This window comes from Solanum pennellii, chromosome 11, assembly GCF_001406875.1.
Source record: "Solanum pennellii chromosome 11, SPENNV200".
In the NCBI taxonomy this organism is placed as follows: domain Eukaryota; kingdom Viridiplantae; phylum Streptophyta; class Magnoliopsida; order Solanales; family Solanaceae; genus Solanum; species Solanum pennellii.
Window position 1 is genome coordinate 27,724,607 of NC_028647.1, and position 16,117 is coordinate 27,740,723.

Genomic DNA, 16,117 nt, shown 5'->3' on the forward strand with positions numbered 1-16,117 from the left:
TTTATAAAATGATAGTTGTGCTGAGTCGCTCGATGAAGGCCTTAGATATTTGCTCATTTGTACATCTCGTGCAACTATGTCTAATGCGGTATTTCTCCTACGTTAACTTCAACAAAGAAGCTTTATACTACCCAATATTCATTTTTATGGGAGAAATCCTATTGAACGTTTTTGAGTATAATTTTGATTCTATGATGGAGAAAGATGGGTCATAATTTGTTACACTTTTAGAAGATAAAAGTCAAGATATCGAGAAGACACTTTCAAAGGTCAAGACACCACTTTCTCTCCAACCTCAATGTAAGAATCTTAACTTCTCTAAGGCATCCAAGAAAAAAGTAGTTCATTCTCCTATGGATAAAGAGAAATGTCCCAAATTCCACTTCCCAAGTAAACGGGCCTTTTGAGGAGAAAGAAAAACAAGAACGGATGATGGTTGTTAAAAGAGTCATATGGTTGAACCATCTAGGGTTGAAGTTGTTTATAAAGGAGTTGTCGAAGTCCAAAGTGTTTATAGTCCTTCATGATGTTTGAGATCAGAGTGACAATGTTTTCTTTCCTTTCTTATTTTTAATTTTTTCAAATAAAATGACTTGAAGGTTAACGTTTTCGAACATCCACTAGAATTGCCACATGAAAGACCACAAGTTAGCGATGAGTCTACTGTAATATCACGACCTAAGGAAAAATAAATTTCAAAGACTGAGCAAGAACAAAAGACATCATGTACTTCTCGTGGGAAAATTTTAATAAAGGTTTGCTCCTTATTCAAAAGAGAATTCTTTAGTTCTTTCAATGAGTAATGGAGCTATGTCTGTCTTTGAAGGAAAATTGGTTGCGTTCAAAGACAAAATGAATTACATCTTGGATCTTTGGGAAGATATGTGAAAAACATTCAAAAAATTCTCTAGACAATAATATTTCATCTTACAAGGATTATAATTGTTAGATTTTCTAGGATATGAGTGAGATAAATTTATTATATCTTTCACAATTAAAGATCTTTGTAGATTCTCTTTTTGATCATGCTACTTCTTATTATCAAGAACACTCTTATTTTATTGAAAAGGCACATGAAGATAAGAAAAATAAAGTTTCTTTCCAATGCAAAAGAGTTTCTTGAATTGTTCAAAGTAGAGGATGGAGAGAAGGCAAAGCATGTTTCTTCAAACAAGAAATCGCTAAACAAGGTTAAGCGTAAGCTGGAAACTTTACAAGGAGAGCGAGAGGGACTTGAAATCATTTTAGATGCTACTAAGAAGAATGTTTAAGAGATTCAAGCCAAGAATTAGATACAAAAGATTAAATATCCTTGTTTCAAAATGTAAGTTTATTAATGCCTAAAGATTCCATCTGTTTGGAATAGAACAGAGAGTGCTTGGAGGTCACCTATCAAGATTTGACGAATTATAAGTTACGCTTGGATAATGATTTTTATTTTCTTTCCCTTATTTTTATTTTCTTTTGCATTTATTGATGTTTTAGACAATTTCACAATAATGAAGTTTTTTCATTTTTTCCCCTCTTATCATTCATTTTTATTGCATTCTCAGATTTGAATTCGCTCTTTAGTTCTTGATTTTAATCTTTTAGTAATTCAAAGTAATTCAATCTTTTGCATGCCAATAAGAATGAATATAGTGAAAGTCTATATTTTTAAGTTTGCACATTAAAACATGACTTACGAATTTTGTGGAACTTGATTCTTCAACTCGTAAAATGTTTTAGGACCTTAACTTGTAAATTCATAGATTTCAAAGACATTATAGAATGTTAAGACTTAAACTTATATCTTATTATTTTATAGAATTTGAAGACTTATGTTATAAAATAAAGTACTTATCGCTTTGACTTTCATGTGAGAGATCAAGTGGGAACATTTGATTTTTGACACTCATGCAACTGAACTTTGAATATGGTTCTAAGAGCCTATGTACCTTAGTGAAAAGGATCAAGTCACAACATAGTTCTGGGGGAGTGAGTGACTTTTTTTTTCTTCTTTTTTTTGTGTCCTACATAGTTTATACTCTTGTTGGCCAGGAGTGACATGCAATGTAGGCTCGTACATTAAGGACCAACATCTTACATCAAAGGTAATATGTCTTTAAGAATTTTTCATCAATAGGACCGATACATACGCCATCAGCATCAACAATCTTGTAAGAACCATTTAAAAATATGCTTCCTGTAAAACATATGGTTCATTCCACATTGAGGTAGATTTTCCCCCAGACTTGTGCGAAGTAATGATGGTTCTTTTTACCGTGAAAACGTGGTCTCCAACTTAGAAGCACCTCAAGTGAACCTTCTAATTAAAAGCACAATATAGACGAGATTGATTACATTAAAGGTTCTTTTGGGAGTATAACATCTTTTCATAAAGTTCTTCTAACATACCAAGACGCAGTATAGAATTTTCTTCTTTAGTGAGACCTTCTTGAAAAGCAATTCTCAAGAAAGGTATTTGACGCTTAAGTGTCGAGACTGGTTCAACTACAAAAGAAAGTGAATATGGTGTTGATTTAGTTGCAGTGTGGTACATCGTTCTATACTCCCAGAAGGATTCTTCCATTCTTTTCATGGCAATTCCATTGGACTTGGAGACAACTTTTGTAAGAAGGTTGCACAAAGTCTTAATGAATAATTTGGCAAGACCATTGGCTCCAACAGGATACATAGATTATTTACGCTTCTTGAAGACGAAGAGATCACAAATATTGTTCATTAACTTGTTATCAAATAGCTTGTCATTGTCCGTTATTATGTTTCGAGGGATGCCAAAGCGATAAATGATATTAGTTGGGATAAAGTTTGCGGTATTCTCTTTCTTTAATTCCTTAAGAGCGACAGCTTCAGCCCATTTTGAGAAGTAATTTTTTGAAGACAATATGTACAAATGTCCTCTAGAATATTTGGGTAGTGGCCCCATAACATCAAATCCCAAGCGTCAAATGGCCAAGATGCGATAGTTAGGTACAATACTTTCGAGGGCTGATGTATGAAATTCAAATGAACTTGACAAGTATCACACCTGCGAGCATAGTCTAAGAAATTCTTCACCATGGTTGAAAAATAATATCCCATCATCTTTATGTGAAAGTGTTGTTTCGGTCCGGATTTATGTGATCCACACACTCCTGAATGTGTTTCTTGCAGAGCTTGAATTGTTTTTTCCTCTCCCAAATATCGTAATAGTACACCCTCATATGATCTTCTATATAATGTGTCCTTGTAGTAAGGGATACAATGTGCAAGATGACAATTGTTCGTCGTTCTCTTTGGATTTTCTGGGAGTTTCCGTAACACATCTAGTCAATAATGGGTTTTCTCCAATCTTACTCTGTAGCTTCAGAAATGACAACGAGATACTCAAGCTTATTTTCTATATATATTTCCCCATTTAGCGGTGGTACTATCCATCTTTGAGAAATATTAACTTGTGTTTGATCAGGAAGGGTTAGTGTTGAAGCTTGGGCAACAAATGAATCATCTTTCTTATTTTCCGTTCTACGCACATGTTTAAAATTCACATCTCAAAGCCATCCAATTAACTTTTGATAATAATCATGATATGAATGCAATTTGGATTTCTTCACCTCATAACATCCCAAGAGTTTGTTGATGACAAACTAAGAGTTACTAAATTCTTTTAAGTGTAATTGTTTATTGTCGATGACCATCTCGAGTGCAAGTATCACTACATGGTATTAAACTACATAATTGGAGAAACATTGCTTCAATATAAAGGAGAATGGTAGAACCTCCTCTTCTGAAGTGATGAACTCTAAGCCAGCGCCTGCTCCACCACAATGTGCATCCCTATAAAAGAACATTTTCTAGGAGATTGAATTTGAGTACACATTGTATCTTCGTCAAGAAGGTCATCTGTTAACTCCTTATCGTCAGGTATCGGACGCTAGGCAAATAAAATCCACTAATGCTTGTCCCTTTACAATTTTTTGAGGGATGTAAACAATCTCAAACTGTTGGAATTGAAGGTATCATCTTGCTAGTCGGTTACTAAGGTCAAGATTTAACATAACTAATTTGATGGGATTTTCTCTAGAAATAAGTCTGACAACATAAGCTTGAAAATAAAGTTTGTTCTTTTTAATTGAGAAGACAAGTATGAAGCACAATTTTTCAATTGTTGAATAGTTCAGCGTATTCGGCATCATCGTTCTACTTAAGTAATAAAGAGATTTTTGTTTGTCTTCACTATTCTTTGGACTAATAGGGCTCATACGAACCATTTTGTGTCGCAACGTAGAGTATCAATGGCTTTCCAGGTATTGGACTACCAAAACAGGAGGTTTCTCTATATATGATGTCATACTTTTAAAGGCATCACGACATTATTGTTCCCAATTAAAAGAACTACCTTTCTTCATGAGGTGACCGAATGGTCGGTATCTTGAAACTAGATTTTAGTGAACTTCCTAAAGTAGGTTAGCTTTCCTTAGAGACTATTTAACTCATGCATATTTTGAGGCTCAAGGATCATGCATATTCCATCAACTTTGGCTTGATAAATTTTAATTCCTCGATGTCTCAAAAAAAAGCCTATGAACTTTCCATAAGTAAATCCAAATGCACATTTAAATGGATTCATTCTTAGTTGATATCTTCGAAGTTACTCAAACACCATTCATAAGTCTTTCAATTTATCACCCCTCTTTCTTGACTTCCACTAAGTCATCAACATAACATTCAATATTTTTATGGAGAAAGTCATCAGATATATTTGCATAGCCCTTTGATATGTGGCACAAGCATTCCTTAGATCAAATGACATCACTTTATAACAATAAATACCCTTAGGTGTATGAAATGTGGTGAGTTCTTCATTCTTTGGTGCCATGTGGTCGCTTCATAATTAAAAGTGTCATCAATCATGAACTCTAGAATGAGAAGAGGAAACTCATATTATGGAATGCATTATTGAGAACTCTATTGTCAAAACAAACTCCAATTTGGCCATTATTCTTCCTTAAATGAGCAATACTTGAAATCCATGTTGGATATTTGACATAATAAATAAAGCCTGCCTCAATGAGTTCGTTAACTTTCTACTGATGAACCAAGTCAGGCCTAAAACATCTTTGAGCTTGCTTAATAGGATGAGAAGCATTTTTAACTGCAAATTGATTGACCTCTACTTTAGGATTCAATCCAATGATTTCTTTACAACTCCAAGAGAACACATCTTTATATTCATAAAAGAAATTTTTGAACCTACTTTTTGAAATGCACTTAAGTGAGTTGGCCTTGAATCTTCATTAGTGCAAAGGTTAACTTCCATCAAAGGATCTATTGTGGTCTTTACTCTTTCTTCAAATTTTGGTTGAGCATCTCCAGCATGTTCTTTTTCTAAAAGATTGTTGTCATTGCTATATATATGACATTATAAGAAAATATCTTCTAAATCTTTATAGATTTTTGTTAGAGGCAAACAATCATACTTATTTTGGATTGTAACATTATTTGACAAGCCTATCATTTCTTCAACTTCCTCACGCTCTTTGCTATAAACCAATATGAAAGCCTTTGCCTTGAGTTCCTCTTTAAACGAAGCCGCAAGTTTCATTCGTCTCCTCATTCTAGAAGGAATCAAGGTTTTTAAATCCTATCGAATCAAATGTGAAGCATTTGTTGTAACTTTTAAATAACTTGTCATATTCTTGTTTTTCTCTAAAGGACGTAACCTCTTCAACAGAGAAGTTCTTGTAGTCGATTCTCCAAGTTGATCAAATACAAAAGTATTTTTGTTGGAAGTAGTGACATAATCTTCAAAAGTTATATAGTTATTGCTTTCCCTTATTATGCAAATATGAATTGGTGATGGGGTTTAATTAATTTGGTTCGACTTCGCAAATTAAGGGTAAACGGAATTTAGGAATAAATAGCATGCAATGTCGTTGCTAAGAATTTCGAATAAATTTCTATATTTCTTAAAGTTACGTGTGAAGTTTACTTCATCTGGTAGAATCTTTGATCTTTCCCTCTATAGTGTTGGTTGGCGGAATCTTGGGTCGCCAGACTCATCCGGCAAAAGTGAAGGTTTGGTTATCATCCCCCCCCCCTTCATGCGTGTATCTAGGAGAAGTTTGTATTAACATTTAGATACTTGCCTTATGATTCACATACCTCTTTCGTCGAGATGCCTTTCAAAAAGATTTTCCCTTTTCAAAAGAAGACCCACTATCGTAGATTTAGCCAATCCATGCGGGGAAGGTAATTCCCTAATAAATTCTACAAAATCAGTGTTTTCTGTAAAAAGTTAGATTTCAGAAACATGTGTATTTTAAATTGTTTTCTAGCATTATGCTACATGTCCAAAAACAAATCCAAATTCTTCATGATGAAATGAATATTTAATACTTGGACAACTAAATTTCCAATATATCCCCTTTAACAATATAATTTTTTAAATAGAATTTCTGATTGGCAAATTGTGACGCAACTTTTGTGAAAGTATAATCATCTGCAACTATCTTCCTTTCAATTCCTCCATTAACATACTTCAAACATTGATAGTATGAAGATGAGAAAATTATATTCTCATGTACCTAGGACATGCCAAGTAATATATTGTATGTCGTCTTTGCGTCAATCTTCCATGTACTTGATAGCACATCTTCCATGTGTATGTCTAATTTGATAGATCCTATCGAATCTGCCCACTTAATTAAATTCTTGTATCAATAGACGACTTTCAGTTAGTCTCCAGTCGTGATGGTTAGTTCTTTTGTTCTGTTGATAGGCAAAATGTTGACCCCAAATCCTTCATCTATTAACATTTTATTTACCTTCTTCTCCTGAATGTAACACTCCATATACAAAGGACGATTGTGTAGTGTTTCACCAAATAGAAGATCAGTATCTGTAAATGTGATTTTGGTGTTACATGGATGTATTTCTTATGATTAAGGTTCAATAGGTCTTTCAGAAGTCTAGGGAGACATCATTGATGAGATTTTCTTGTTGCTTTTCTATCGTCACTAGGAGAAACTTCTAGTGAGGATTCACTTGTTATTCATTCTTTGTCAATAGAAGGTACCTTCGTCGTTTCTGCTTTATCAACATTGAAACATGATTCCTCGACATTGTTTTGGTAGTGATGCACTTCTACCTTTGCCCTCTTGGGGCGGTTGATTCGTTTTCGCTTCTCCAATTTCTTCACCATTTTTCCTTTTATCGATTTCTCGCATTATTATTTTCATAAGCTTGACATGTTGTGTCTTTGTCTAGTTACAAGAATCCAACTTCATCACAATCTGTTTCATCTTGAGATTTCTCCCATAACTCTTCTTCATATTTTTCTGAGATATATATTTTGATCAGATTGAGAGAACCAAATGTGATAGAGATTTTTTTAGAACTATCTTTCTCATCATCAAGGAAAGTTTTCTTTTCATAAAGCAATTACATCACCCTATCCTCGAAGAAAAAACATTTTTCAAGAGGATGACTCACAAGTCTATGATACTTGCAATAATTTGGGTTATCAACTTTTGTCGCTTCATAATTACACTTCATCTCTGGCAAGTAAATGATCTTTAACTCAAGAATTAAACTTACCAAAATCTGAGAAGCATCATAATCAAAGAAAGCATATTTTTCCCTTGCATCTCCTTGAGTGTCTACTTTTGATTTGAACATGTTTGGAAAGTCGTCCACAAATTTTTATTCATGCCCTCATTCATGGTATGCAGGAAACACATTAACATTCCCAGATTCTTTGTTATCTCATCTAGGAACAAATTTGATCCATCTTTTGGGTTCCTCTTTGTCTATTCTTTTGCAAGGATTATGGACGATAGACATATGTTTTCCATCAGAAGACATGCTGAAATACGTATTATGAGTGCGAGTATCTAGGTCATTGAAGAATTTTGGTTTTATTCCTTGAAAGATGTAAAGAGTGCCCCAATGCATTCCTTGGATACACATTTTTATTTCAAAAGCTTCACTAAGCCTATCCTTGCAATTAAGGCTAACTTTCTTCTATCAATATATGAATCGATAACCGAGTCATCCTTCTTTTGGAGATTATTCTTGAGTTCTACCATGCTCACTATACACCTTGTTTTATAGAAGTTTATTGATAAAGTCGTGCTATAGTTGCTCCTAAATATCAATAGAATTAGGCTCATAATCTGTGTGCCAATCAAAAGAATATCCTTTTAGAAAGCGGACAAATTGTTTGACAAGATTGTCTTCATAGCTTCCAGCATTAGTACATGTCTCCACAAAGTGTGCACATATTGTTTTGCATTTCCTTTACCCTCAAATTGTTGAAATTTTGTAGTTTGATAACTAGCAGAAATTTTGAAGTTATCAATTCTAGACATGTATGGATTAGCATACATATGAGAATTCTTGGTGGATATTTCATAATTATCTTTCGTTGTGCCTTCAATAAACACCTTCAAGCGTCCGAGTGGGATCATTCCCATCAAAAGAAACTGGCATCTCTTAAAGTTGTACTTTCTTTCTAGGGTATCCGGTCTCTCGAACTCCAACATCCTTTCTAAGTGCATGAGTCGCTTCTCCATCTAAATGTCCTTCCATCCTATCCATCAAAATATTAAGTCTAGACTCTTTGTGTTGTACATTATTCGTCAATCCATCAACCAACTTCGTCAGATATGTGAGTTGTATCTCAGAGAGGAAGGAGAAGTCGCCATCTTTTGCATGATCATTGGAGATTTAGGAGAATAACATGGATAGTGCCGTAAGTTAGTCTTCAGTGGACTCACGTGTATGTGGAGATAATTCATTAGTGGAAACATATTTCTTTCTTGTGGTAGATTTATTGGAACTAGATTGCTCAATAGAGCCACTTTCTTCTTAATCTTTTCAGCAACATTGCTTACTCCTTCTAGAGTATTTGTGGAATAAATTTCTCCTTTCGGAGTAGCAGACCCAAAAAATTGCATTTGATACACACAATACTTGAAGTGTTTGTTGTCCTAGCATAGCAGCCTTGCTTCTCGTAACAACTCTAAAATTTCCAAAGGTAACACCAAGAATGACTTCACCTTCAGTTGAGAACTTGTAGCTAGTAGCCTTAGAGGCAGTTATTCGAGAATTGTTCTTCATGGAAGTAATTTTTATATTATTCGATGCTTGAAAGTTTTAGATGAGAGGTAGAGATTATCCCACTGGGCGTGTAATAATTTGTAGATGATAAAATTTGCATTGAGAAAAAATAATCAAGAATTATACAACAACCGTATCTTTAATTTCAAAGTGTGAGGTTTACAATATCTATTGTTCCTCATAATTCCCCTTTTCAAATATAAATTCAAGGGCTTTAAAGCTTGTTCTTGAATCTCCGATAAACTTGAACTTTTAACTTTATCAGGATCTTAACTTTTACTTGAATTCAAGGGCTTCGAGATTGTTCTTGAATCCGATCCTCTTGATCTTTATCGTTCTTAAACTTGAATGCTTGAATTCTTAAACTTGTTGATATATAGGAGTTTGTAACATGGATTTTCTCTATTTTCTTGCTTAGAATTTTCTGTCTTTTTTCTAAATTGTAAGGACTTCTATTTATAGTTTTAGAATAGAGGAATCATGATTGGAACAAGATTTCCTTCGGCCAATCACATTTAAGTGACATGGTATATGGTCTTTATGAAGTGAGATTGACATATTTAACACATGTCATGATCTTGTTGACTTCTTGTTTGACTTGGAATGCAATATCATATGCCACATGACACCAAAAAAATGGGCCTCTAGGATGAGGTAAAATTGAGCTCATCTATTGTATCCCAAGCCAATTAAATTGAATTGATATTTATTGGACTTAAATAATCAGCCCAATTATATTAATCCATAATATTTATTTGAACTAATATATTTAAGTCTTTAACATAAATTAATCATTTTATAAGTTAATATTTAATAAACTTTAAATGATTATAGTCATTGGCCTTTTTTTTTTTTAAAAAAAAAAGATGAATAACAAACCCTCTTGTATAATTTTTCCAATAATTATTATTCCTGGAGTAAACATATGCATTCACTGTTTGCATCATTTCCATTAAAGACCACATCTTTATTATACTTTGCAAAGCTACAACGAACCTTAAATGTTTGTTGTGCTTTTTGATTTTCATAATATTGAGATTGGATGAAAGTATATTGCTTGTAGCCATCATAATGTATCTCTGATAAAAAGACAATGAACACTCTAAATTAATTGTTTCTACACTTATTTAAATCATCTAAAACAAAAAAAGAGATGACACACTCTTCTATTCTACTATCTGTAGGAATTCAAACTATGAGGGTGATCCATGAAGTTAGTCCCCTTTGTTTGTGGAGCAGGGCCTCCTTCGTCTCTTCCGACCAACAAATATGGTGCAAGATATCTTTCATCAGATTTACAACAGCATCAGGTTTAAAATGAAGAAAATACAACCAAAACAAACCCAACCTTCACTCTAATTATAGTTTCTCCTCTTCAACTCTTGAGAAATATATTTTCAAGTCTTCAAAAAGAATCTAAGGCTTCACTCAATTTAATTCGATTTTGCAAGTTCAGGGTCAAAGGAATTTATGAATGAAGAGCATGCAAAGTTTTTTCTTGGAATTCAAAATAACTTTTTATAATCCTTAAGGTTAGAGGTGAAACTTACATCCTTTTGGTTTCACATTTGATCTTTTCCTCTCGAGGGTTGGGTTATGTTGCAGCCTCTGGGTTTCCAGACTCATCTGAAAAAGGTGGTGGTTTGGTTACCCCCCCCCCTCATTATTATATGCGGGAGAAGTTTGTATTTGCATTTACACAATTGCCTTATGGTTCACAACCCTCTTTCGCTGAGATGCCTTTCAAAAACATTATTTCCCTTGTCAAAAGAAGACCAACTATCGTAGTTTTAGCCAATTCGGGCGTGGAAGGGAATTCCCCAATAAATTTTACAAGTTCACCATTTTCTTTAAAAATCTATATTTCACAAACATGTGCATTTTAAACTGCATTCAATCATTATGCTCTACGTCCAAAAACAACTCAATTTCTTCTTTACAAACAATCCAATTGATATACAACGTACTTGTTATCCAGTTTTTTCTAATTACATCCTTAATCTACTAGTAGTTTTCCTTTTGTGGCCTTGACATATATTCCACTCATTTCTTCAATATTTTCACTCTCTAAAATTCAATACTAGGATATTTAACATCATGGCAAAAACATTGCGACTAAATGACTATTTATTACGTGGACTACTAAATATCAAATTTATCTATATCTCCTCTAGGAAGTAATTACTTATGCAGAAGTTTATTTAACTTAGATCTTTCTTTTAAAGTAAGTTCTGCAAAAGATCCCTTACAAGCTCCTGATTTTTCTAGACTAAAAATGTCCAAAGTTTTAGATATTTCAACTTGAACACTCTAAATACAAGGAAGCAAATATATAGATGACAAACCAACGTGGAAGAAGAAGATTTATACTTGTCATTCCTGCGCTAGAATTCAATGTTTGGTGGAAAGAAATTGCAAACAAGATAGGAAGATTCATGAATGCTTCTCCAAAGAAGAAGGAATAGTCTATCAAAGGAAGAGCCATTCAGATTGATGGATCTTGTGACCGATGTTAAAACCATGTTCTGAACATATGTGTGGTCTGCAATTTCCATGAAAACTTTCTGGAGCTGCACATGGATTAAATACTTATGAGATGGGCAACAACAATTTCCTTTTAGAATTTTCTTCCAAAGCAGACACAGAGTAGGTTATACATGGTGAATAGAAATGGAATGAATCTTCAGCTCAACCCCACTGGTGGTCACCAACAATCGGAGCCATCAAGAAGGAAAAGAAACTCAGCTCTGTCTGGGTTATGTTTGCAGGACTAGCATTATTTTATGGTCGTAAAAGACCTTAAGAGCTATTGCAGATAATAGTGGGGGTGGAGGAAACACAACGCCCGAACCATATAAAATAGGAAAGGATCATAATAAAGGAGACAGTAATGAAATTGCACAGAATTAGCGACAATAGAGAATGGCGGATTTTAACAGTTCCGGGGGGATTCAAAAAATTAATGGAGAAGAACACTGGTGGCAAACTTGAGGAAAGTGTGTTCTCTCTCACCTGTAATGACGTCACTGGTTGGAAATGAACATCTTCAGTTGAAAAAGGGAAGTCTTATTGCATCCTAGAAAAACCAATTTCATTGGTTTCTCGTGAAATTTCTTTGTCATCTCATTTCCTATATCTACGTCTTTAGACTACTCAAATAAAACATCAATAACTGGCATACTAAAGCAAGAACAAGATTTAATGTTTTTCGGTGGAAAAAATAGGATCTATTATCCATGAAGAGTTCTCACCTGACATTATAAAATGCAAGTAAAATATGCAGCTATGAAATGACATCGTTAATCAATTAAATCAGGATGTAAGGACAAGGAGTATCAAATAAAAAAAGCCCAAGCTTTTACAAATATCAACTGAGAGATGATTTAGCTTATATCTATCTTCTTGGCATCAAAAACACTAGTTATTATTAATAATGAATGACTAGGATGCATAGTCTTACTCGACAGTCTCAAGGATATAGCCTTGAAAGATAGGAAGACCTTTAATAAAGAAACTTGAGAAACTCTTGTTTCCTTATTTAAAACTTGTTCATTGCATTGGCTAGCAATGTTTGCTCTCGCTGTAAATCTTCCACAATTCTTACCCTTTCCCATTGCAACTCCTTCATTCGTTTGTCTGTTTCAAAATAGCTTTCAGGTATATACGACCTTCCAGAACTCTTTGGAAATATGATATGTACTTCTCTTTACAACAAAAAATACAATCGGGAAAAAATCCAAATGATTTAGAGATGCCATACAAATAATAATCACATCAAGTGCAATCCCCAAAGTGGATCTTGGAGGGTGCAGTTACGCAGCCATGTTACTACCTTTGAAAAGGTAGAGAGGATAATGATGCAATCAACAAGAAAAATAAAGTTTGCTATGAATTAAAATAAATCTAATTTATAAACATACAAAATTAAACACATCTAATACATTAAGATAGGAATAGGATTAAAAACAATTCATAAAATATAAATTATTACCAAAAGTCATTTCAGGTAAATTTAAAATGTGTGTTAGACTCGAAACCTGATAAATCCTGACGACTCCTATCGCAGAAAATTATATTATAGATTATCTTTCATGATTAATGTGTCGCTGACTCTTTGTCCCCCGTGCCCCTATAGGATAATGATTTATCATAGATTCAAATGGTTTGTTAATCATTTTGAAATTAAAATGCCTTACAAACAAATGTAAGAATGGCTACCGTACAGAAGGTTTGTTGTAGATGTAGTGAAAGAAATGGAAGAACATACTTTCATGCACCATTCTATACAGATTGACAGAGGAAGTTTGTGAAAGGTCAAACTACTAAACTCCAAATAGGTCAAGCAACATGGTCAAAAAATTGTACCAGCTTCCCATTTCAGGCGCACAATTAGAGGTCAAGTATATTACTTCATACTCAAAAAGGAACAAGTTAATACGAAATCAATTCTTTAAATTATCCTCCAAGAAAGTTAAACTATGGTGTAAGCTAGTGTTGGTAGGGGGAAGCATAGAGATGGTCGATTTTATAGGGAACTTTGTAATTTTGTATGTCTTTTGAGGGTGTGCCCACTACCCTCTGCAATATAAGTTTCCAATTCATCATCAATTGGATGAGGAATTTTTTGTGAATACGAAATTAACCTTATCTAAAAATAAGCAAGTTAAACTATGGGAGAAAAAAAATTATGAATATAATAAACATACTATTAAAGACAAACCTCTTTACCTTTTGCCTAGAGAAAATATACCAGTACTCTTTATGATACCACTGTCCAATAATATGGCTCCATCAAGTATAAAAGGTAATGTCTGCATCATTTCTTCCTTTGTTTTGTATACTTACAAACGTGATAAGAGTGCATAGAAGAGGGTATCTCTAAAGCCACAACCAGTGCTGGTAACACAATCTAAGCTGGCAGTGTAAATATTGATCATATTGACAGCATAACAAAGAAAACAAGGAGGAATTTCCTCGTTGAGGTATGTTGAATTCCTTATGGCAAGCCTCTTCTAAGGGTCACCAGCAATAAATTCACAAGAGTATGGTCTAAATGATAAACAGAAAATTAAAAAGATAAGGGAGTAAAGAAGTGCTAAAGAATATGAGATGTTTTTTCAATAAGAGATCATCCTAACCTCAAACTTTAATGTTTCAAGAAAGATTAGAAGATATCGGTGATCCAAAGGTAATCCAATTGAGGCTTTAATGCCATGAAGACCAGAACTTTTATTCACGCGACCTTTCATATCATATGTATGCAGTGTTTTAAGTCCGTCATGAATATTGCAAACAACTGCTAAAATGGTTTCTATCCCAAGATAGTCGGAGAGACTCCTTGATTTAAGAGATTAGTATACAAATGTCAGTCATAATACAGTGAACTTTTACATTCATTTTGGCAAGTACAGTGAACTTCCATTATCTGTCTACTTCTTTGTAAAGATATGGCACTAGCACCAAACTCGACCCCTATGGTTATCTCATGAGGGGAAGATTGCCAAAGCATATTTATAAAGACCAAACATTCATTTCCCAACTAATATAGGAATTCTTTGTAACACCTAAGAAAGTGAGAAAACGTCCAAATACCTAGTCTGCGACCTAAAAACCATAATCACTCTAACTATTCCAATGACAAATTCAAAGACCAAAATATATCAATCCTTTTGTCTCAATTCTTCACCATCATGCAGCCACATATTGTAATCTTTATTTTGAAAGAGTGAAAAAGTGTTATGATCTCTTGAACAGGAGTAGCATAGAATGTTAATTCATACAAAGCTCATTTCATTTTCTTCTTTATGTATTTTTTGTAGAAAACACCTGAAATTACAGGATTCTATGTGAAACTAACCTGCTAAGATTATCATCGTCAACCTTGTCAAACAAAGCAACAATTCCTATCACGTCCCTCATGTACGAAATATGAGTAATCTGAGTTCCATTATAAGTTGGCAGCTGGCAACTGTTCAATTTTAAGATATTTTCAATGGACTCCATCTCATTTTGCCATTAGAAGATTACTCATTTTTCAAAACGAATTCCACTTGCTGAATATATCTCACCGAGAGCAACTATAATACCACAAGCACAAGGAATTAAAATTAAGAAACAATGAGAAGGCATATGAGAAAAAAGGGAAAGAAAAAAGTTAAAGTGAATGTTATATTTTATATGGAGTGCTTTTGAATTGGAAATAAACACATTAAGCCCATGCACAATATATTAAGGTAACTGAAACAAGTTGATGGTTGATATTATGGTCAAAGGTAATTACGAAGTCCATATTTACTTGAAATGTTATAGACGCCTATTGATATGAAAATCATACAATGTTTGATTGTTTGTTTCCCATAAAGACATAATAAAAACATTATATTCTAGTTTACTTAAGTTACAAAATAACTACACTATCCTTTTGAAATTGCATGTGCATTTTACAGCACAACTACTTAACTTAAAAAGAAGGAAACAATACCTTTTATATCAAAAATTGAATCATCCAACATTTTCTTCTAACTCTATAAGAATTGGACATTATATTCATGGTGTTAATTTTATGACCAATCTCCTTAAATGCATCCTCATATTTTTGCAGTAATAAATAAATGAAGCAGTCATGAATATTGATCCATTTATTTTACAAAAATTATCATGTTCATTATCATGTCAAATAATGGATCCTAGTAGATATATCTATATCGATAGTCAAAATTACTGCGTATGTTGCATCCATTAATGAAAAAATAAAATAACTAGGCAGATATCTTTGAAAGTCATAACCACCTTGGATTCGCAGACAAAAGCCTCAGAAGTTGCATTTTGCCTTTTGCCCCGATTACCAGCTAAAATAAAGGAATTAGTCGAACCTCCTTGATTGAGAAATGGATCATGTAAAAGAAGTTCCTTATGACTGTTTTGTAGTTGGAAAAGGAACGTAAAATCAAACATCAGTTTGTTAGAGTTGCTTACTAATAAAAGCATGAACATTTGCCTATTATAAGTTCCT

General features: G+C 33.5%; 1 pseudogene; it reads right to left on the reverse strand.

Moving 5' to 3' along the window:
- Positions 1-12,607: 12,607 nt before the first annotated feature.
- LOC107003782 lies at positions 12,608-15,108 on the reverse strand (annotated as a pseudogene).
- Positions 15,109-16,117: the final 1,009 nt, after the last annotated feature.